Source organism: Armigeres subalbatus, chromosome 1 (genome assembly GCF_024139115.2).
Source record: "Armigeres subalbatus isolate Guangzhou_Male chromosome 1, GZ_Asu_2, whole genome shotgun sequence".
Taxonomy (NCBI): domain Eukaryota; kingdom Metazoa; phylum Arthropoda; class Insecta; order Diptera; family Culicidae; genus Armigeres; species Armigeres subalbatus.
The window spans coordinates 23041629-23066913 of record NC_085139.1 but is presented as its reverse complement, the minus strand read 5'-3'; the positions used below and the strand labels follow the sequence as shown (position 1 = coordinate 23066913).

Here is a 25285-nt window from a genome sequence, read left to right as displayed (position 1 = left end):
ACAAGAAATGCTTTGGAAGTCTGTGCATTTCACGCTGATGGTGCGTCGTAGATTGTTGTCTAATACTAAATATATTTTATATTCAGGGTCCGTACAATAATTACGTAAGCAATTTTTCTGGGTTTTTCAACACCATCACCATCACACCATCACAGATCTTGTACAGGCTTGTGGGTTTTTGTAAATAATTGCTGGAGGGTCTGACAGTCGCTGTTTGGGTGTAATTCCGAACTTATCTTTCGATCTGTCAGTAAACCAACAAAGTCGAACAGTGCCAAAATTTGTTTTCATATTTATCACAATCCTTGCGCGCTTATTTTTTGGATCGGATCGGTTTGTTCTGCTTTGTGCAATTGGTAATAAGTGTACGACCCCTCACAGCATTTTGCAATAAGCCCTGTATTCGTTTACTCCGCATATATATAGTTGAAATTAATGCAACACAAATGCAATAACGTTGAGAACTTTGCAGGGGTGTGCTGCCTATGATCGCATATCAGTCCCATTATTGCTGGATTTCTTATTTTAAAAGTGCTAGATTATCATCAAAACATATTTGGAAAAAATCTAAAGTATTGGTCGATGCGGGATGTCCGGATGAGAGCTCACCTGCGTGTTTCACAAAATACAAAATCACTAACAGTGACATAAGAACCCCTCACATAATCACTTTAATCACTGGTTAAAAGCTAATTAGACTATAGAGTGAGAAGACCAGCCAAGTTCCAGTAAGAATTTGAAACCACGAAAACTTTAAGAGCAACGAGCTCTAAGGCTTACCTTTTCCTATATTCGTCAGTTATCTACATATTGAGAAAAATATCATTCGACGGGTATATGAAGCTCCATAGATTATTATTTTTGTTTTGTATTCTACGACGGTGCCCCTAACAAAATCCAGTAATGTGCTCAATATAGTTGAAAATAGTGACTTTTTATGGGAAAAAGCGATGTTGATGACTTGTTCTCGAAAAAAGGGCCTTTAGTGACTGACTCGCAATAGGTGACCAAGTAACTAAATAGTGACCCGCTAGGCCTGGCCATTGTCTAAATGTTTATCAATCGCGACAATGTCACTCCGCTATTTTCTACTTTTTAAGCTCAATGTTTTTTCACAAACAAACAATGTGCGACCATGTCATCACATAATTCCATGCAGTTTTGTATGATCAGCTACCATAATATTGAGAAATTTATTCACATGAAGAAGCTATCTAGTAGGCATTCGATAGTGCAAAATGTTTGTAATAATGATGAATAACTATCAATAACGAGTATGAATGGGAATGAATGTCGCAATACTTGTAAACTTGTTTAAAATAATTTGAACCCTAAACATGTTTGAACTCTAAACCAATTCCTATGCTTTGGAATTCAGAAAATCTGATTTTTCCCCATGAAAAACTCTGAATTCTAACTAATTTAAGATTCCATAATATTCAGTCCTGCTGGCTATTATGGAATCCGTTCTCATACACTTCTTCTGAAATTCCGGCCCCTAGCTTAGGGTAGTTCGTCGACTGGCTTGCTGAGCTCTACTGCTACGATGTCTCGATCCGTCGGCGGTCGTGCAACAAACTTCCTCACTCGAATCCTCCTGACTTACCCCGGCGTCGAGAGTGGTTCACCAGTTCCGGTGAAGGCAACTTTCGCACTGATGCAGGGGGCGCTTTCGCGCATTGCGCCGACTTCGTGCGATGTCCGCACTGGCGGTGCGCTACATACCCGAAGCACTTCTTTCTTCTTTCTTCAGACTTCCGGTTCGCTGTTTCCCCGACGACCCGATACCAAACACCGCTCACTGTGCTGGATTTCCCTCCAAACCGACGCTTATTTGCTGATCCCTTCTCCATCGACGCTGCAGCTCGGACAGTATTTGCGTCACGACTCTGCTTACTGCATTCCACGTACCTTCATCGCGACACATTCGCTCTGCGATGTTGTCCGCCCTTATGGCAGGCATTCTTCTACGTGCCTCCGCAAGCCTTGGGCATTCGAATACCACGTGCTCTGGAGTCCCTTTACCAGCGGTTCTCAACCTTTTTCTTGAGAGGTACCCCCCTCCTTAAAGTAGGCTTTCAGGTCTCTTGAAAGGACAATTCCAAGCCCTTGAATCTCTTAAAAGTAGGCTTCCGCACCTTGCTAAAAGGCTTCAGAGCCTCCTGCATAGCTTTCGAACCTCTTGCATGGCGGCTTCAGAGCCACTTAAAAGGAGGCTTCCTTTGCACTTCGAAAGGAAGCTTCTTAGCCTCTTGAAAGTATGCTTCCAAGCCTATTGGAGAGAGGCTTCTGAGCCTCTTGAAAATAGGCTTCCGAGCCACTTGAAATTAGGCTTTCGAGCATCCTAAAAATAAGCTTCCGAGTCTCTTGAAAATAGGCTTGCTAGCTTCTTGAAAACAGGCTTCCGCGCTTGTGAAAAGGAGGCTTACAAGCCTCTTGAAAGGAGGCTTCCGAGCTTTTTGGAACAAGGCTTCCTATACTTCAAAAATGCGGCTTCCAAGCCTCTTGAAAGTAGGCTTCCGGGCGCCTTAAAAAAATACTTTCGGCCTCATGGACAGAGGCCAGTCTGTTGAAATGAAGCTTCTCAGCCTCTTGAAAGTAGGCTTCCGGGCTTCTTGGAAGACGATCCTCTTGAAAGGAGGCTTTCAAGCCACTTGAAAGTAGGCTTTTGAGCCTATTGAGAATAAGAATCCGAGACTCTTGAAAATAAGCTTGCGATCCTATTGAAAATAGGCTTCCGAGCCTGTTAAAAGGAGGCTTACAAGCCTTTTTAAAGGAGCATCCCGAGCCTCTTGGAAGGAGCCATCCGAATTTTTTGAAAGAAGGCTTCCAACCCTCCTAAAAGGTGGCTTCCGAGCCTCTTGGAAGAAGGCTTTCGAGCGTCTTAAAACAAGGCTTCCGGCCTCTTGAAAAGAGGCTTCCCTGCCTGTTGAAAAAAAGCTTCTCAGCCTCTTGAAAGCAGGCTTCCGGGCTTCTTGGAAGACGGCTTTCAGGCCTCTTGAAAGGAGGCTTCCGAGCCTGCTGGACAGAAGTTTGTGGGCCCATATAAAGAGGCTTTGGAGCCTCTTAGAAGGAGCTTTCGAAGCCTTTTGAAAAGAACTTTCCGAGTTTCTTGAAATGAGTCTTCTAGGATTTGTGAAAGAAGGTTTCCGAATCTTGAAAGGAGGATTTTGAGCCTTTTGAGGATTCCGGGTTTCTCAAAGCGAGGTTTAAAGGCCGAGCCTCTTGGAAGTAGCTTCCCGAGCCTCTTGAAAGGAGCCATTCCAGCTTTTTGAAAGTAGTCCTCCGACTCTTTTCAAAGGCGACTTCCAAGCCTCTTGAAAGTAGACTTCCGGGCATCTTAAAACAAGGCTTCCGTTATCTTGAAGGCAGTTATCCAAGCCTTTCGGAAATAACCTTTCGAGCCTCTTGAAAGGAGTCTTCCGAGCTATTTGAAAGAAGGCTTCCGACCTTCTTAAAAGCCTTCCGAGTCTATTGAAAAGAGGATTCCGGGTATCTCAAAGGGAGGCTTCCGAGACTCTTGAAAGAAGGCTTGCAGGCCTCTTTGTTGCCGCACCATTGGTGCAATACAAACAGTGTTATAATTCTGGTGAAGCAACCGGCAGTTCCCATCGCCTATAAAGCCGCACCAAACTGATGATATCCAAACGTCACGATCAGTGCAGAAGCAGAAGTAATTTGTATTGTCTTTATCATGAGCGGTAGTTTTCTTTAGGTACGTAGTATGTTCCAAACGTTTCTCTGCAGTAAAGAGAACGTATTTAGTGTATTTAATGAGTTATCAATGTGCAGATTGTTAGAAGGGAAGACTACACAGAAATGTAAATTAATCACAATATCCTCAAATGTAATATTTACTAATTAGTTTAATATATTTGCAGCTTTGAAGCTGCCAAGTAGGCAACTACAAGACCGTGTTTTCTTCGTTGGCTTACGCCAACATTCTTCAAAGATTTCTGTGTTTCGGTACTTTTGAAACTTTCCTACTCCTTCTTACGTCGACAACCGCCCTAGTTCAATTTAGATTCCCAAGTCAGTTGATAACCACTGCCACCTTACTGATATGCCGATCAATACACCGTCTAGATAAAACTAAAGGAAACATTTGGTAAACAGTTTGATAAGTTATTTCTAATCACGACTCACCCCACGGGTTCTAATTCAACCACTAATTCTATGGTGTTGTATTATTACAATTATTTTAATATGTTAGAATAACAACTGCGACTACTAGCTCAAACTCAAATAAATTGATTTCCATTCAATCTGCTCTATAGTCATCAGCGAAAACGAACTACTCTGACGGCCTTTGTTATATGTATCTCTAAACAATCCTGCCTTGTGCTTCTTGCCCCTCGGCCGTAGGTAATCAATAGATACGCGCAGAGTGACCAGTTGTTTCACTACACCATCCGACTGATCGTTTCGCACAGTGGGTGCGACAACATCCCCTTCCCCGTGAACTAACGGGTCTACTGCAGCGCTGTCTTTAGTGGCTTCTTCGGATTCCTTCTTTATGTCCAAAACTGCCAGTTTGACCGCAGCTCTCGTGAATACTCCTTTGATTGTCTGGACCTTAGCGCTCCTTACATGACCTCCTCTACCTTTGACTACCTCCAGGATGCGACCTTTTAACCACGAACTCCTTACCTTGTCGTCCATTACGACCACAATGTCTCCTACCTGTAACGGTTTTACCGTGTCGAACCATTTTGATCGTCGGCTCAGCATCGGGAGATATTCCCGAATCCATCGCTGCCAAAATCCATCCACTAATCGCTGAGCAAACTTATGTCCACTTCGTAATGCAGCTCCGTCGTCAGTTGGCAGCGTAGCTGGTTGTTTTATACCACTAGATCCATACAACAGGAAATGATTTGGCGTGAGAGCTTCGTGATCCGCCGATCCCAAAGGAATATATGTTAACGGACGACTGTTAACTACGGCTTCAACTTCCAGCAGTATTGTCTGTAGAACCTCGTCGCTCGGGTGTCGTGTTGACTCTGTGATGGCTTTCATTCCAGTTTTACGGATCTGACCATTCGCTCCATGGTCCGCCCATATGAGGTGCAACGGGAACATTGAATCTCCATGTTGTTTGAGCATTGGTGAAGGTAGATGCACATTCTTCGTTGATGGCACGGATTTCGTTGGCCAACTGACGGCTTGCCCCAATGAAATTTGTTGCATTATCGGAGTACACCTCCGCTGGTGCACCCTTCTTGCCACAAATCTTCGAAACGCCATCACGCAGGAATCAGTAGACAGGCTGTTTACGACTTCGAGGTGAATGGCTCTGACAGTCAGGCATGTGAAGAGTGCCACCCATCTTTTATCTGTTGCTCTTCCCACTTTGACTTCCAGAGGCCCAAAGTAATCGACTCCCAAGAAGGTAAATGGTCGGATGAATGGTGTGAGTCGAGCTCTGGGGAGCGGTGCCATCATCGGAGGACGTGGAACTGCTTTTTACTTTACACATCTGACAATTACGTGTAACTCGGCGAATTACTGTTCGAAGGCCGGGTATGTAGTACCGCTGACGAATTTCATTGTGTACCGTTTCTCCATTTGCGTGAAGATATTTTCGATGAAAGATATTCACTAGAAGTGTAGTTCCAGTGTGGTTTTTAGGAAGGATAACGGGATATTTTGTTTCATAAGCTAGGTTCGGTGCTTTCTCTGTGCGGCTGCCCATTCGTATAACACCTGCGTCGTCTAAGAACGGAGTCAGTGTGTATATGTGACTGGACTTCGTCACAATTTGTTTCTCAGTGTTATTACTCAATAGAGCAACTTCATCCGGGAATGCTTCAGCCTGAATTTGTCGCAACAACTCTGTGTCTGCCATCGCGTATTCTTTTTCTGTAGTATTCTGTAGTGGCCACCCGTAGTTCGTTGATTTTTGAACTTTGATACTGCTCGAAACACATACGCCGCAGTCCTTAGTAGTCGGTTCCAGTCGGAAAAACGTGTTAGATCAAACAAACTATGCATTGCATTCGCTTGGTGCAGAAACATAGGTCGCAGCTCCTCTGGTGTTGCGCTAATTACCCTGTTGTTCGATGGCCAGTAATTTTCGGAATCGTACAGAAACGCCGGACCTTGAAACCATCGCTGATCAGGTTGAAACCTTGGCCCGCTTCCCCACTTAGTTGCATCATCGGCAACGTTCAGCTTTGTAGGAACATACCTCCATTCGTCAACGCTCGTTAGAGAAAGAATCTCAGCGACGCGGAATTCCACGAATTGATGGTATCGCCGATGCTCCGACCGTAGCCATGACAGGACTGTAGAAGAATCTGACCAGAAATAGCGGTTTTCGATTGGTAGTGTCAATGAAGAGATGACGCTTTGCGTGAGTCGCGTTCCAAGCATGGCAGCCTGTAGCTCAAGTCGAGGAACTGACAATGGCTTCAATGGTGAAACTTTGGTTTTCGCTGCTACTAATGCGCATCTTCGGCCAGTTCCTTTATCCAGTCGCAAATATGCTACTGCAGCGTATGCCATTTCGCTGGCGTCAACGAATACTTGGAGCTGAAGTGCATGAGGTCTCACTCCACTGAAGAAACATCTAGGAACCTTCACGTTACATAATTGGCTGAGTAACTCGATCCAGCGGTACCACATATCATGAAGATAATCAGCTATTGGTTCATCCCAATCGGTTCCGGACCTCCAAATCTCCTGCATGAGTATCTTTCCATGTACTACGTAATGAGCAATTAATCCGAGGGGATCAAATAGGGTCATCACTGCTCGCAAAACTTGACGCTTTGTTGGCACGGTACTGCATTCTTCAAAGATTTCTTGTCCAGAGTTGGAAAGAAATCTAGTTCTTGGTGGCAATCTGTTCCTAATCTATTCAAAAGTCAGATTCAAAATCAGTTTAATGCTGAAGTGAAGATATAACTACCAATCAGTGTTGTGAGTGAATTGAGTAACCTGCCGTAGTATGGCCTCTAATAAAGTGGAAAACATACGGAACAGAAGCATTCTGCTAATTTGTGATGCCGTTGAAATTTACAACAAAATCGATGCGTGTCTACACCTAATACACATTATCTGGACTCTGGAGTTTCATCTGTTTCACCAGCGTATACGTCATTACCGCATACGGCTATCAGCACTCTGGCATCGACCATCGTATACAGCGATAATTAGCTTCCGTTGACAAAGCCCAAGCAACCAAGTTTGGTTCGACAACAGCTAATATTTTTGAAGTCAGAAAATAGTGCTTGGTTTACGCGGTTGATCACGGGAAGGGGTATGTTGCCGCACCATTGGTGCAATACAAACAGTGTTATAATTCTGGTGAAGCAACCGGCAGTTCCCATCGCCTATAAAGCCGCACCAAACTGATGATATCCAAACGTCACGATCAGTGCAGAAGCAGAAGTAATTTGTATTGTCTTTATCATGAGCGGTAGTTTTCTTTAGGTACGTAGTATGTGCCAAACGTTTCTCTGCAGTAAAGAGAACGTATTTAGTGTATTTAATGAGTTATCAATGTGCAGATTGTTAGAAGGGAAGACTACACAGAAATGTAAATTAATCACAATATCCTCAAATGTAATATTTACTAATTAGTTTAATATATTTGCAGCTTTGAAGCTGCCAAGTAGGCAACTACAAGACCGTGTTTTCTTCGTTGGCTTACGCCAACACTCTTGAAAGGAGATTTTCAAGCATCTTGAAAGGATGCTTCCAAGCCTCTCGAAAGAAGGCTTCTGAACATCTTGAAAGGAGGCCTTCAAGCTGTCTGGGTCAATCCTTCCGAAAAGCAAAGCGCTCCGATTGAACAGACTTCGCCGCCCTACCAAACTGACTATCTACAAAACGCTCATTAGCTGGACTGCAGATGGTAGAGTGGCGAATGAACCACGAGTTGCATCAGCTGTTGGGAGAACCATCCATCGTTCACCCCGCGAATTTCAAAAGACTGCGGTAGACCGAGCACGTAGCTAGAATGACGGATAGTAATCTGGTGAAAATTATTCTTGACAACTATCCTACGGGAACAAGAAGCCAAGGTGCACAGCGAGCAACATGGATCGATCAGGTGACAGACGATTTGCGGAACCTCCGAAACCTTCGTGGTTGGTGACATGCAGCCATGAACTGAACTGAATGGAGAACACTTTTATGCACTACACAGACTACTCCGGCCTTATTCTGAAAAACAAAAATAAATAATGCATATTATGTACAAGACAAAGTTTTGAAATGAAAAATACTCTATTGTCAAAACTTTATTAGTAAGTTTCGATTGTAATTGTAATACGTCCGCCATTACGCATTTTTGTCCGAGGTACCTCCTAGCACCAGCGAAGGTACCCCCAGGGGTACATGTACCCCAGGTTGAGAACCGCTGCTCTACGTTGATACACACCGGGCAGAATGGCGGTGATGTATGGCCACACCGGTGCAAATATTGGCGGAAAGAACCGTGTCCGGACAGGAACTGTGTAAGATAAAAGTTCACCTCACCATGCTCCCTGTTCACCCACGTCGACACATGGGGAATAAGCCGATGGGGTCACCTTCCATTATTTACCTCCCACTCCTGCTGCCAGTTCACCATAGAGTCCAGTATCACCGCTTTCCTTACGTTTCTGGTATCTCTTCGTTGGTAGCACTCGGTATCCTCTGCTAGGGTCATGCAGATTGGAATCATTCTTGCGATAACGCAAACTGCCTCCGACGAAATGGTTCGGTACGCACTCGCGACTCGAATGGCCATTAGACGAAACACGATATTCAGCTTCCTCCGGTTACGTTTCGTTTTAAGCGCAGCTCCCCAAGCTGAAACTCCGTACCTTAGTATCGAGGATGATACTGTCGCCAGAAGATGCCTATTACTGCCTTTTAGACGACCCACGTTCGGCACAGCCTGACGTCCAGCTTCGCCAACGCCTACAGCAAACTGTAACCGCTTGGGTTAGTCAGTCTGCTTCCCAATTCTACTGCCCAAGCGTTGAAGTCGCCTCCGATGATTACCGGTTTCCGGCCGATCAGCTTTTCCGTGAGTTCGTCCAGCATTCGGTTATACGGTTGCGCAACAGCTACACACAAAGATCCCGGTAATTTTTAAGGATTACGAAACCCTCTCTGTCTACCAGCTCTTGAATAGGGAATCTGCCCATCACTTGGATAGCCGCAATCCCCGTAGCACCCGCCACCCAGTTGCCGTTGTCAGAAGGGATCCGGTAAAACTCAGCAATAATTGCCACGTCACACATTGCTTCTGTTGTCGACTGCCACAACAGTTGCTGTGTGGTGTCGCAATTATTGAGATTTAACTGGATGATCTCCATTAATGTCGACCCGCCATCGTCTTCTTGTAAGCAGGGCATTGGAAGCCACCCGTCGTATGGACGTTTCTTTTCTCCGCTTTGCAGAGCAGGTATCTTGGTTGCTTCTTGCAGTCCCAAATGCCATACATTTGAAGCATCGCTCCATCTGTTTGGGGAGGGCTGCGAAATGGTGAGTTGACATCTGGGAAGGAGCGACCTACACAGCTCTGGTCCTTACAAGTTCCAATCTCACGCTTCCACGGGTCTTCCGATGACAATCGACCGCCTGCTAAGGGTTTTGTACTTAGCTGGTAGTGCAGCCTGGGCACTGTTGTCCTTCTGACATCAGCTAGAGTGAGGGGTTGCGACCAAAGGGACTATCGTCCCTAACCCCTAATCCCAAGGCGTTAAGCGACCCGTGCCGAGGGGATGCATAGCCAGAAGGTGAAATAATGAGCCTTTAACGGAGCCTGTGGGGTACCTGGGCACTCTCCACAGTAATTGTCCCTTACCGCGTCATGCTGGGCTCTGGCGTGGTGGACCTCTTTTCCCGAGCAACTCGTGGGACCAAAATGGAAAACAAAGTCAATTCTTCAATTAGTGGTAGTAGTGTTGGCGACAACCCCTTCGCAAGAGGTGGGTTGTTCAGGTCTCCGCCTAGTAGGCCAGAGGCAATAGTCGGCAGCTCGGTGCGCATCGACAGCGTGGGTCACTTAACCTTCTCCCGGCTACACCGGTAGAGGTTATGGAAAACCCATGGCTTGTGGGGGCGATGAACCGCAAACGCGATGGGCTTTCGGCCCTCGAGGTGGCGACGGAACAGCTGGACGCCATCATCGACTTTGCGTCATCGAAGCATAATATCAGTAAGGACCTCAAGAGGAGCTTGCTGAAACTTCAAAAGTCGATGTTGGACACCAAGTTGGAGAGGGCGGTTGGGACGGTCAAGTGTAAACCCGTAAAATCCGTGGAGTCGAGGTCTACCCAGACTGAGGCCCAAGGATTCGCGGACTCGGGCAAGGTCGAATCGACCGAGGGCGTGCCAGCGAAGACGGTGGTGTAAAAGTATTCGCGGGCACGTCGAGGGTGACTGCTCCAACGGAGCAGACACAAAAACGGGGGAGACAGTCTCCAGGGGATGAGCTCCCTGGGAGCCGTTCCAAAACGCGGAGGGTTACTACCCCGAACAAGGGTAGTGGGGCTGGGAAGCTGAACCCCGGCCAGGTACCTCCAAAACCGGGGGAGGAAGGACCTGGAAAGGTCTGTCCACCCAGGAAAGACGGTGGTAAGGGGTTACGGCAGGCTGAGAGCTCTCTGCCGCACTAGACCAGGGAAATATAGGCGAGATGATCCTCGAGCTGAAGCGGGGCGTCTCGCAAAAGGGTGCCGCCTACAAGAAGTTGGCGGAGGAAGTCCTAGGCGAGACGGTCAAGGTAAGGGCACTCACGACGGAGGTGAATCTAAGGGTTAAATACCTAGACGAGATCACCGAAGTCGAAGAGCTCATCACGGCACTGCGGCGACAGTGTGAAGTAGAGACGCTCACCGCAGCCGTTCGGCTACGGAAAGGTCCTGCAGAGACGCAGGTAGCATTGGTTCGGCTATCTGCAGCGGACGCCTCCAAGGTAGTCAAGTTAGGCAGCGTCAAGGTGGGATGGTCGGTGTGCCCTATGAGCATATACGAGCAACCCGAAGTTTGCTTCAAGTGTCTGGAACCGGGGCACAAGCAATGGGACTGCAAAGTCCCTGACAGAAGCAAGCTCTGCTGACGCTGTGGATTGGAGGGACATAAGGCACAATGCTGCACGAACCCTCCCAATTGTTTGATTTGTTCCAACAAAGCTGCGAACAGAAAGCACCCCATGGGGGGTTCGATGTGCCCGGCGTTTAAGCGTGCTGCAAAATCACAGTGCAGGTAACGCAGCTGTCTTGCTCGGCCTCGCCCGAGTGTCCGGTGTGCGCTGGTTTAGAGGAAACGGCAGAACACGTGTTGCTCGTGTGCCCACGTTTTCGCGCAATGTGTGACCACATGCTTGCCACATGTGGTCTAAACACTACCCAGGAGAACCTAGTTCGGAGGATGTGTAAAGATGAAGTTGGCTCGAACGCTGTTTTATCGGCTATCGTCCAAATCGTCTCGGAGCTACACGGAAGGTGGTCAAGTACGAGACACTGAGGACGACCTTACTGTTGAGGTCGAAATACGTATCTGTCAAGGTACAATTAAGGGGTGGAATTAAATGGGATTGTACAAACTCGTCTTATGACAAATGAAGACATTCCACTAAAAAGCTCAAAATAATTTTCTTAATAGTTCAGAGACTTGAGATATTTCTCAATTAAGTTATCGTCGTTGACTCTATCAGGCGGAAAGTAAACAACACAAATGTAAAGGGTGGCATCGATAGTAGAAATAGCGACCAATATTTGCTCAACTTCTAATCCGGATGGAGGATCCAGCTGACGGGACTTAATGCTTGAACGAACAGCTAGCAGGAAGCCGCCCCCGGTGAGTTTACGGCCATTTGACGGCGAGTGATCTTGTCTGTATTTACACGGAGTATAATGCATCGTTGAGCCAGGTTTCGGAAAAAGCATAAATGTCGTAACACACATCGCTGACTGCCAACTTATAATCGGCAAGTGAACTGTTGATTCCACCAACATTTTGGTAGTACAGCAAAGCGTTTGCGGAAGTTGTTTGCATTATTTGCATGGGAGGTGATTGCGCGCCTTGGATGACGAGCTTCGGTGGTGTTGCGACGCGTTGAGTTGGTGATGTAAGTGCTGCTGTGTGTTCTCATTTAAACCGTACTTGCCAGATTCAGCAGGGTGGAAGCCCCTACCACCTGACCCATTCACAGGACCAGGACGACTGTTGAACGCTGGCTGGATGGTCAGGACTGTGATGGGAGGTTCCGGGACTTCCAAAGGGTTTATTATCAGGCGTCCCGGTTGTCGACTTGTTGAGGAAATGTCTTCAGAGCGAGCGGTGTCCTTTGTTAGATCGCACTTGCCTGGTAACGCGAGCTGGAAGCCCCTTCTGCCTGACCCAAGCACAGGGCCAGGCCGGCTGATGTACGTTGGCTGCATTGTCGCGACTGTGATGGGGGGCTCTAGGGCCTCCAAAGTGCTTTCTGTCATGCGTTCTGGGTGGTGGGAAATTGGAACCAAATCGGTGATATTGTAGCTGCGGGAGGAAATGTCTTCATAGCGAGCAGTGTTCGTAATCGGATAATACTTGCCTGATTGCATAGGCTGAAAGCCCCTTATGCCGGATCCATACGCAGGACCAGGATGACTGATGAGCGCTGGCAGGAAGGTCTCGACTGCAATGGAAGGTCTCGACTGCAAAGTGCTGTATGTTGTGCATCCTGGTGAGGAGAGCTGATTCTTTTCTGTGGAGATTTTGCTGTTTAAGAGTTGTTCGGAAGACGTATAAAGGATCCATTTTTTTTATTCAAATCAAAAGGGCGTACAGTAACCCCTTCCTACCAATACCATGCGTCGCTGATAACGTTTGAAAATGTTTTACAAACTGTTATTTTAAAAGACACGAAAGAAAGATCTGCTTTGTTTTTGCCTCGAGGAACTAGTTTTGTCACTTTTATTGGACGGGTGTGCATTCGAAATGTCAGAGATGTAAATTTTTACGTCCTCTTCACTTTGATCTGGTTCGAAGGGTGTTACATAGAAAGACTCGAGATCGTTGGCGTGGAGATCACTATTGACAACTTTCAAATCCGAATTTCTAGGTTTGGTCTTATTTCCGTTGGCTGGCGCCGAAGAATCACCTGATTCTCTGTCAGCATTCGACCGAAATTCCCACCGGAATTGGTTACCCGATCTTTTCAAAGGTTGCTGAGCACTAGGACAAAGACCACTGAAGATTAAACTACCAATTATATGCATTGCCTAATATTTACCATGCCGAACTGTCTTATTGATTTATTTTACAAGCTGAAGTATATTGTTTATGGCGGTTCTGAAGAACATTGTCCATCCTACAAAACCGCAATCATAAAATCATGTTAGTATCACTTGTCATAAGACGAGTTTATACTAGAGCTGTGCGCCGCCGCGCCACGCCGCCGCCGCCGGTGGTTTTACTCACGCCGCCGCCGGCGATTTTGGGTAGGCGCGCTGCTGATCATAATGTTGCCACGCCGATGACTAATCGCAATAAAAAATTAAATTAACTTGAGTCGAGTCAAGTACGAAACACTGAAGATGGCCTAACAGTTGAGATCGAAATACGTATCGCTAAAGCAATACAACGTGGTGGAATTAATTGGAATAGTACAAAACTCGTATATTGTCAATGCAATTGAGGTGGAACTCGTCAGAATTAAATTTCGGTCTACTTTTCCATACCAACCAAATGGGTGCTTTAATGACCATTATGTTACTCAAATGGGTTGGATAAAATCCATTATAGCACTCATTTGGGTGCTATAATGAAAAACCAACATCAGAACAGTAGTTACATGACTACATTTCGCTGATCAAGCTTGGGTAAGTGATCAAATAGTGTATTCTCTGCGTCGCGTAATAAATGAAAGAGTTTGATGGCTATGACATCAGAATTTTCCAAAGGCAAGTTCATCTTTCGCTTCAAGGCTTGTCGACCTATGCAATGTGGCACGCCGCACGATAACATGGAATATGATTGTTTTCTGCAGCAACATGATTTATTTGGTGAAAATGATCATATGGAGTAAATCAGTTTGTACCGTTTGTACAAATTAACCATATTGAAGCCCATTTTTCGTCATTGCAAAAAATAGCGTGTGCAACTCGATGCAAAACTCGATTTTTTCAGCACTCGTAGTATTTATCAAACTCTGCAAGCCTCGTTGGATAAACGTACAACTCGTGCTGAAAAAATCATCTTTTTGCAACTTGTTGCACAAACTACTATTTGTCTCCCCCTCCTCGGATTTTTTTGCCAAAAAATAATATGTTCAGGGGGCAACAAAATAAAATTCAGATAATTTTGAGGATTTTCAAAACATTCTTTAACAAATCCGAGGAGTTTTTTTTATTTTTTTTTTTCATTTTAATATTTATTTTTTATTATCCCCCCCCCCTTGACCTTTCGGAGACCAGTAGGACAAAAAGTTAATTAAATATTTGTAACATTTTCTTCAAAAACTTCCAATTCCTGGAATTCCTGTGAAAAATCGAAAAAGTAAGATTTCCTTCGAAATTTCTTCCAGGGATTCCTTCGGAAAATATTCCAGAAATTGAGGCTTCGGAAATTAATCAAGAAATTTCGTTGGAAAATCCTCTACATATTCCTTCGAAAAGTTTCATTTAAAAACCTTAGAAAATTACTTCAGGAATTCTTCCGGAAATTTCTTTATATATTTCTTTGGAAATTCCTTACGAAATTTCTTACGATTCCTTCAGAATTTCCATTACCGATTTCTTCAGAAAAACCTTTACGAATTTTATTCGGATTTCTTTAAAGAATATATACGAAAATGAGTGCAGGAATTCCTACGAAAATTCCGTTGTAAATTCCTTCGGAGAATCCTTAAAGAATTCATTCGGAAGTTTATTTAGCAATTCCTCCAGAAATACCTTAAGAGTTTTTCCAAAAATTTGCGTACAAAGTCCTTAATTTTTCAAAAGCAAAACCTTTGGAAAATTCCTTGAGAATTCCTTCGGGAATTCCTCCTTTTGAAATTTCTTTGGAAATTATTCCATGAATTCCTTAAATAAATTCTTCAAGAAATTGAATAAGAAATTCCTTCGAAATTTCCTTAAGGAATTTTTTTAGAATTACTTCCAGCAATCCCTTAAAAACATTCTCCGGGAATTCTTTCAGAACTTCCTGCAGGAATTCCATCGAAAACGCCTTCATGAGTTCTTTCCGAAAATCTTTCAGTAATTCACTCAGATTTTTTTCTACAATTCTTGCTGAAAGTCTTTTAGGGTTTATTATTATAAAAAAAATATAACAATGAATAAATTGTTTGATTATTTAATGAAGGAGGAGTTCTCAAAGTGTATTTTTGGAGGAGTTTTTGAAGAAAATCATGGATGGTTTTGTACAGGAATTTCCAAATTAACTTTTGAAGGCATTTACAAAAAAAGAACCTGAAAGGTTTTCGTAAATAATTCCTGAAAGAACTGCTAAATGAATTTCTGAAAGTATTTCTAAAAGACTTCCCAAAAATAATCCTAGAAGAATATCTAGAGGGATCCATACACAAATTTCTGAAGGAATTTCCAGAGGAATTCTCAATGGCATTAACGAAAAAAATCCTTATAGTGCCTACTGGCATTTCTGAAGTAATTTCTAGGTTTCCCAGGAACTCCTTTGGACTTTTTTTTCCAGCAATTTATTCGCAATTTCCTCCACAAACTTCTCTAAAGATTCGTCTGGTGATTCCCTCGGAAATAGCCTTAAGGAGTTCTACAAAAACTCCGGAAAAGAATTCCAGAAAGTCTTTCAGAAATTCTTTCGGTATTTCACCCAGAAATTAGTTCGAAATTTTCTTCACGTATTCCTTCAGAAATTTGTATACGTAAACCTTGGGAAATTCGTTAAGGTATTCTTCAAAAAGTAAATTCAGAAATTCTTCTGAAAACTCTTTTGGAATTCTTTGCAAAGTTCTTGGGCGAATTTCTAGCAAATTCCTTAAGAATTCCTGAACAAGTTTCTGAAAGAATATCCGAATTGTCAAAGCCTTTCCTGAAGGAACTTCCGACAATCTTGAATTTCTTCACATTCCGTCAAGAGTCCGTTCAGAAATCCCTCTAGGGATTTCTTTGGAAAATTCGCAAATTTTTTTAGGAAATGAATCTAGAAATTAAATAAATGTTGAAATTTCTCAGGATATTCCTCCAAATATTCAAAAAAGGTTTTCTAAGAACTATTTCAAATCTTTCCTCAGGAATCGTTTAAGAACTTCCAACAGGATTTTTTTAGAAAATTCCTTTGGTAAAACTTCTGGAATTCCTTAGCAATCCTTCACAAATTTCTTTTGAAATATAAACAGAAAATACTTTAGAAGATCTTTCGAAAATCCGTTTGAGAATTCCATAAAAAATAACTAAAAATTCCTTCTGAAATTCATTTACGATTCCTTAGCAAGTTCCTTTAGGCTTTGGAAATTTGCTTAGAAATTTCCTACGGATTTTTTTAGAAATTACTTAGGAAATTTCTCAGAAATTACTCTATGGGTTCCTTAGCAAGATTCTAGGCATTTTTTCCTGAAATTCCCATAATAATTCTTTCAGAACAACCTTAAGCAATTCCTTGGAAAAGTCTCAGGTAATCTTCAGAAAATTCCTTCCATTTCCCTCAGGAATTCCTTAACTTTCGATTTTTTCGGGAATCTCTTCAGAAATTCATTCAAAAGTCCTTTAAAAAATTCGGAAATTTCTTCGAAAATTCCTTAGAAAATTGCATTTGGGATTCTAATTCTATTAGGATATTTTTCGAAAATGTCTGTCTTCCGGAAATTCTTTCAAAAAGTTCACCGGAAATGCTATCACAAACTCTTTCGGGCATTACATCAGGAATTCTCTCAGAAAGTCCTTTAGGAATCCTTTCGAATTTTTTTTATTTAGGTAATTCCTTCGGAAATTCTTTTACGAATACCATCGGAAACTATTTCGTTCCTTAATAAGTTTCCGAATGAATTCCAGCAGGAATATTGTCTAGTGGCTATCGCTTCTGTCTTATAAGCAGGAGATCGTGGGTTCAATTCCAGGCTCGTCCCTTTTCCTACTTTGTATTTCTATCTTAGTTTTTTTTTCCTGTATTTCACGTTCTACCAATACGAATCCTACCAAACGACTCCAAAACGATTTCACACTAACAATTCAAAACCTTCTGTGCCACCAGAGTTCTCTGCATCTTTCTTAAGTAGGTGTCAAACTAAATGATGGTTTCTGGGGCCCTCCTTGGCCTAGCGATAAGATTCTCGGCTATAAAGCAAGAAGCTCACAGTTAATAACTGTGGAAGCGTTAAATGAACACTAAGCAGCGAGGCGGCAATATCCCAGAAGGGGATGTAATACCAATAAGAAGAAGAAGAAGAAGTCAAACTGATAATCCTTACCGTTCCCCAGCGTTCGCAAGGACGTGGCCAGAACAGACCTTACCTGTTGAAGGGTGCCTTGCTTCCATCTAAGAGATAGTGAATAGTCTCTTATAAAAGACTATGTTTATACTACAGTGACTATAATAACAGTGTCGTCAAGTGTCAGAATTGGAACAGAATCGTCTGTCAGTTCCATACAAATGCGCGTTCCAAACGAGCAGGAGACCTGTCAAACGCGGCACATGACGTTACTCTTCTTATAGGACTCTAGTTTATACCACCTACGAGTTTGTGCGAATTGCTCAATGCTAATGCTAAATTCTCAAGGAATGAAATTTCCCAAGTAATTAGGAGTTCCAAGAATAATCCCGTTTTTACTTCAGAAATTCTTTCAGGAATTGCCAATAAATTTTTTGGCATATTTAATCAATTTCAAAAATCCGCGGTAAAATTGATTTTTTCATCCACGCGGTTCACGCCGCCGCCGATGAAAACCAACGGCGCGCCGCCGTGACGCCGCCGCCGCCGCCCAAGCAACACCTCTTGTTTCTCAGTGAGTAACAACAACTGTGGTGTGACTTACTAAAGGTCTGACTTATGCACAACGCGTCGTATTTGGAACTCCTTTGTGACACAAAAAGCGCAAGAGGTGGAGCCTATTTGCAACATCTTGCGGCTACAATGACAATAAAAACACAAAAACCAACCTGGAATCGAACCATAGACCTTGAGATTTGCAACCTTCTACTATATCCATCACACCAACAATTCTATTTGGAGATTCTGCTACAAGTGCACTACATAAACAACAAAGTCATTTGTAACTTCGATGTACCTTATGCGGAACATGCAGGGGATTTTCAAAAATAAAATACTGCTCAGCTGAGCTGAAAGTGTTTTGCAACATATCGGAAACATTGTCGTAACAGCAATAAACCGAAGTGTTATTGATTCTGCAACTTATCTGTTTGTTTCTGATATGAAACACATCGAATTTTAAACCACCCAAGAAGTCAGATGGGTAGAATATTGCAACGCCACTTAAACGGAAATGAAACATTGTGATTTTCTGAAACAGGGAAGTGGCTTTAATGTGACTCGATGTATTGCCAGTGTCTTCAATGCAATTTATTAGGAACAAACACCTATTTGAAAGATGTTGCGCGTGCTGCTTGGGCGATTATATGACCGGCGCACAGGTCTAGTTTATACAATCCCATTGAATTCCACCACTTAATTGTATCTTGACAGATACGTATTTCGACCTCAACAGTAAGGCCGTCTTCAGTGTCTCGTACTTGACTCGACTTGTCGAGCCTAGTCGAGTCAAGTACGAAACAATGAAGACGGCCTTACTGTTGAGGTCGAAATACGTATCTGTCAAGATACAATTAAGTGGTGGAATTCAATGGGATTGTATAAACTCGTCTTAAGACATTCCACTAAAAAGCTCAAAATAATTTTCTTATCATGTTAGTATGTCAAGTAGGTTGTGTTTAGTTATTCTTAATCCAAATTTCCAAAGGAGTGAAATAAATTTTCCGGGAGATACCAAAAATCCGCCGATTGCCCGGAAAATCTTTTTAAATCAACTAATTACGTTCCTGCATTGAGCAATTCGTTATTTCTTCGAAAATTACTCGTAACACTATGAGCTCTTCATATGAGGCCGTAACACTAACGAATGTTTCCTGAAAGATGTGTCCGAAGAAATGAACCACTCATAAGTGAATCAATTTCCAGGCATCACCCCATTCCTCGCAACTAATTAGACCCAAACAAACATGATGAATCGCATATTTACGTCGTCATCCATCTATCAAATCCATCCTTCCCTATCTTCCTTCGTGGAAAAATCTTCCCAATTCATCATTCATCCATCCTAAACCAAGATCCATACCTCCAGGCGTTTTTTTTCCTTGTGTAACATCTCAAATTAGAGAACTTCCAAATTCGAATAATTTGCCTCTCCATGGTTACCAATCACCGGAGCTCGGGTGAAATTGGAAATTGACACAAACCAAATATCACAAGTCCCAGCATTTGTCCTCCACTCGACGCAAAATGAGTCCAACGTGCTCCAATTCAATCGTGTTCCCAACAACTGAAGCTGATCCGAACCAAAAACCAGCTGGGTTTCTTCGGTTCGTTTTCGGTCGCACTCAGGATGATTCATTACCCACCGGGGCCGGGGCCATTTACTAGAGAGAAGAGGTTTGGTGACGATAAATTTGACCCGGACAGCCTGGATGGGATATCTGATTTGCCACCGGGATTGACTGTCGGTGTAGATGTTTGGAGAAATCAGTCACACCAATCACCGTACCCGTAAAGCACTGCACAGTCGTTACCAAAATCGGACCTGGGGTGGCCCATGGCCAACATGAATTATCAACAGTTTTCATATTTATGACAGTAATTAGAACAATTTAAAAAGCAAAATCCAAATCTATTTAAAAAAAATGGAAGAATCGCACCAAATAAGTTAAATAAATACATCACGCTTTTAAAAGTGTGATTTAATTACAATGACTAAAAATGAGCTAAATTTTCACATAAAAAACGGCATGGAACAACCCTGCGTTCTAGCATCTTAGGCCCTGATTGGAGATAGAAACACAGTCATTGTTAGGGAGCGTTATTTCCGATTCGAGTGGGCGAGAAGGAAAAAATACGCTCCGTTCCGAGATTGTATCCGGTATGAAGTTCAATTTGAGCACAAATAAAAAATCAGCAGCACTCTAAAATGGGAGACATACATAGACGAGGGCGGCTAAGAGAACATCTAACATCACGGAAATAACGAAAATAACATCAAAAATTGAAGTGCAAGCAATGAATATATGTGTGAAGTCAATCGGTAATAATTACAAATGGAAAGGTCTCACCAAAAACTTTTAAAATCTATCTAAAATATTGATTTGTGTTGAAAACTATTCGAATATTGAAAATCATAAAAGTTACTAAAACAATCGATTTATCATTACATTTGCCATAATTTTAAAGATGGGTTAAAATATGTTTTACTATGGAACGTTCACAATACAATCTAAATTAAAGATGTGATGCGAACCGATAGAACGGATGGATGCTGAATTTTGCAACCGAGAGGATTACCGTGCTGATTTTTTTCCCTCTTTCGGCGCTCGAAGCGATCCAGGGCGATGCCATTTTCTTCCATTCAATCCTCGCTGTTTCGTGATTATAACGGAAGTGGGAGGATTCCACGGCCAAGGCAAGCAGCAGCCGCCGAGAAAAAGGATGTGAGGTTGAAATTACTCTTCCCGAACCGGGCCGTTTGTATTCGTTCGGAATCGATTCATTATTCAGCGGAGAAGCTTCCATCCATCAGTAGGATCAGAACAAAGTGGACAGCGAAGATGGACATTTTTCTAAACCGTTGCCAATATCGGAGATTTGCCATTACGTGCGATTGGATACTTTGAATGATGCATTAGCCTTTGATTAGTTATCTATTAGAGTGGAGTGTTAACAAACACAACAAATAGAGCGAGATGGGTCAACGTGACCTGATTAGTTTATTTGAAAAAATGTCAAAAGGAAATGTTGTCTATATGTGAATACGAGATTGGAAATTGATAGCAGCTGGTGCTTGATAGACTTCCAGCAGAACAGTACCTACAAAAGCGTGAAAGTACTATCAAATCATTCTCAGAAGGTTAAAATAAAATAGCAAAACTAGAAAGGAATAGATTTAAAGTAAGGAAATATTGTAGTAGAATTAGAAATAAGTTTTCATTGCTTTTAGTAAGGTATCGACAAGCTTCAGAAACTAAAGATTGGATCAGCTGCTTACTCGAATGATTTGAAGCTTTTGATCAGAAATTTGGAACCTCTGAAGGCTTGACAACTTTCCCTCAGACATTTTGAAGGTTCCCACAGGAAGTTTCAATGTCATTTTTAACTTTTTCAATGTTCATCGGAACTAAACCTGGTCTAAAGTCCCCCCGAAGTAAAAACATACAAAATAACAGTTTTTTGCAATCGTCTATAAAAAATAACAAAAACGCGCTTTCCTAGCATCGCATAGACGAAAAAGCATAAGCAAACTCCGCATTAATTTTCCTCTGCACTACGTAAGAACCAATTTTCGTACACTCATCCCTGCTCTTCGTATTCCGGCAAATGAAATACAAGATTGATGAGCATTTTATACCGCCATCGATCGAGTCATTGATTCACGTCCCAATGAGCGAATGAGTGAGTGAGTAGGTAAAAAGGATCGTCCATCTTCGCTTCTTTTGTCCCTTCAATCATTTCGGTACCAGCAGCAGTGGCCGAGCCGGAACGGACTGGCGGGTTCCAATGCAATGCTAAGATCGCCGGAGAACGGAGGTCTGGAAAGTATTCGAACGAGTCATGCTTCGACAAAAGATGAGAAATAAGACCTGATTTGCATTTTTGCCACTTTCTATGTGTGTCCGAATCCACAAAAGCCACAAAAGGGTACTGCGGACGGGTGCGGGTGTAGTTGGGGATGCTAAAGGTAGCCAAAGGCTGGTTGCGTCACCCTGCCTAGGAATGGAAAGAAACGGACAACCGAACCGAAGGTGATGACCGGTGGAACTCCGGCCTGAGGAACCTAAATTCGAGTCTCCTGTGTTACCACCATCAGAATCTGTTCCAGTTAGGTGCTCCATGAAATATTTAAATTAATTACTTTTGCATCCTTCGGATGGATTGCCCCCGAACAGAGAGCTGAAAATTCTAAGAATGACAAGCGCTTTCAAGTCAATCACAGAGAGCCTACGGGGGATTGAGCCTTGAATTAGCATCTCCTCGCATTTTGGATTGAAGGAGTGATGCTTTTGTGGGGCGGCGGTGATTGTGATAAATGAACACTTCCAATCGAAAAACAGAAATTGACTAGTCATAAAACAAATTTATGAAGACAGCAGCAACACAAAATTGAGTTATTGATTTTCAATTTCCATTCGAATTAATGGGGAAATGGGCCACTCTTTTGCCAGAGATAGGCAAAATTCCATACAACTTTTGCCACCCGCACCGACCCCACTCGGTCACCACTCCTAACAGTCGGAGATAGTTCCTCGGGGAAAGATAAGTAGGACCTTTTCTACTTCTGTGCACCCGGTAACTGCTTCCGGGCACAGAATGGGAAAGGCAAACGAGCAAAATTAAAACTACTGTTCGGTTGGACTTTTGTCGTTCCGAACTCTTCCGGACCCGAAGACGAACTGCTGACGGGGGAGTTCCTATTACCTGGGACATGCATTATGGGACCGAGTATGCGGAACAGTGGTACGATTAAAATTTTCAATCAATCGAAGAAGAGGGAGGAAAGGTGTGGATTTTATTATGCAAGAATTTTGACGAAGCATCTTGCTATTCCTGACTTTGAGAATTGAAATAAAGCATTCATACTTTTATCAGGAATTCCACAAAGTGCCCTTCAAGTGTTAAAGCAAAGCGCCAAACTGAAGGGAACTTAGTAGGGTCGCAGGGCTTGAGAATTGCTTTAATGTCGCTCAGCTTTTCTTCTGTGGGTCTTTAGGAATTTCCTTATTTCTTGCCAGGAGTTCTGAAAGGAATTTACGGGAATCTACGGGAAATTTACACAGCACCCAGTAGACATGCGACGCTTGTTCCCTAATATGATGGGAATCAAACCAGCACAGCTTCTCTTTCGTGTATTCTAAATAGTGAGCACCCAAATGAAATTAATTAGTGTAAAAATCGCTTCGTTTCACTTAGTTCAATATCCGATGTACAATTCAAGATTTGACATTAACTGATTATGTACCTCTAAACGACAAAAGATTTTTGTAGAATTGTCCTTTTGAAGAAGACTCGAAATAGAGTCGAAACGTCGGGAAAAAACTAGAACCTTTGTTTTGATTATCCGAGACTGCAATGTCGTTAGAAGTTCTGATATACCAACATTAGTCGAATCCTCTCCATCATCAATCCTTGTTTGGTAATCCGTGGACGGCAATCCTCAAGGAATTCCGACGGGATTGTTTCAGGAATTCCGAAGGGAATGTTGCAGGAGTTCCGACGGGAATATTCCAGAAAGTGTGTTGGAAATAATCCCGGAATTCCAATTCCAGATTACATTCCAGAGAATGTTCCAGGGATTATGTTGGCAATGTTCCAGGTATGTAGAAGCCAATTGTCGGAGGATTTAATAAATCAATCAATCTGTCAAGGGTTCCCGAAGAAAATCGTCGAGGTACTCCAAATTAATCGTTCAGGGATTTCGAAAAGAATCTTCCAGCGATTCCGAAGCTTATCCTCCAGGGATGTTGAAGCAAATCGTCAAATGATCCCGACGTAATTTTTCGAGGGATTCCAAAGTAAATCATCGAGGGGCTCCGAAGCAAATCGTCAAACGATTCCGAAGAAATTCATCAATGGGATTTGGATCGTCGAGGGATTCGGAAGCAAATCAGTGAGGGATTCCGAGGCAAAGCATCGAGAGAGTCCGAGAGACTTAAATCTTCAAGCAATTCCGAAGCAAATCTTCGAAAGATTCCGAAACAAATCCCCTTATTTACGCCAATGATTCCACTAAAAGAGCTTAAATACTTTTCGTTTTCTATTCCCAACTTCTTATTTCTCTGTTCTGCTTTCTTATTTCTTACTTCTTACCCCTCAATTACCATTGATCACTTCGCACTTTTCACATTCACTATTGTTTGGACAAAAGACATGTTGGCACATATAGTACGTTCAACCAAATGACATTTTTGGCCAACTGGCTCTTTTTGCCCGGAGACAATTTTTTGCCAAACAACAATTTCGGTCAAGTGGCATTTTCTACCAACAGATCATTACATTTTTGAAAGGCTAATTCCAGCCAGATGACCTTTCGGCAACATGGATTTATGACGAATGGCTTTCGGCCAAACGTCTCCACGTTTGTCTTTAGTCTCTTTCCTCAAAAGTTTTCCTAAAGATTCGCTCCTAATAGTTTCTTCAAATGATTTCCTTAATAATCCTTTTAAAAATTTCCTTCGAAAAAAATACATTTTTCTCCAGGAGCTCATTTTGGGATTCGCTTAACATTGTGTCCGAAAGGCTTTAGGAAAATATGTTCAGAAACAGCATCCTAAGAAGAATAAGCCTACAACTAAAAGAGGGAAGTGTGTTTCACCAGGCAATACGAGCTAGGCGCTAATATTTCCAGCCGACAAAAGGATCATAACTGGCTTATTTATGTATACACTTCAAGTAGCAGGTTAGAGAAACTCGGCGGTCAGTACGACAAATGCGATGTTGACCAATTTGAACGACATTTATTGAACACCCATCTGGCCGAAATGGACATACGACCGAAAATTTCGTTCAACCGAATTTGTCAATTGACCGAAAATGTCATTGAGAAATGTGAAGTGAAAAGTGGTAGGTGAAACAACTTACTTCTCTTTCCTATTAATCTTTTCTAATGTTATGGCTTTCGTGCCTGTTGTTCAACATTGCGCTAGAAGGTGTCATGCGGAGAGCCGGGTGTAACAGCCGGGGTACGATTTTCAACAGATCCAGTCAATTTATTTGTTTCGCGGATGACATGGACATTGTCGGCCGAACATTTGCAAAGCTGGCAGAACTGAACACCCGCCTGAAACGTGAAGCAACAAAAGTTGGACTGGTGGTGTATGCATCGAAGACAAAGTACATACGTGTGGACGGAACCGAGGCGCGACAGGGTCCGCCTGGAAAGCAGTGTTACGATAGACGGGGATACCTTCGAGGTGGTCGAGGCATACGTCTACCTTGGATCCTTGCTAACGACTGATAACAATGTTAGTCGTGAAATTAGAAGGCGCATCATCTGTGGAAGTCGGGCCTACTACAGTATCCAGAAGAATCTGCGGTAAAAAAAGATTCACCACTGCATCAAATGTGTCATGTACAAAACGCTGATAAGACCGGTAGTCCTCTACGGAC

The 25285-nt window shown here is 42.9% G+C and overlaps 1 protein-coding gene across 5 annotated transcripts in view; it reads right to left on the bottom strand.

Annotated features, from left to right (window-relative positions):
• Positions 1–25285, bottom strand: part of LOC134222682 (hemicentin-1) — a 740104-nt gene that overhangs the window by 32722 nt on the left and 682097 nt on the right. The window lies entirely within an intron of this gene.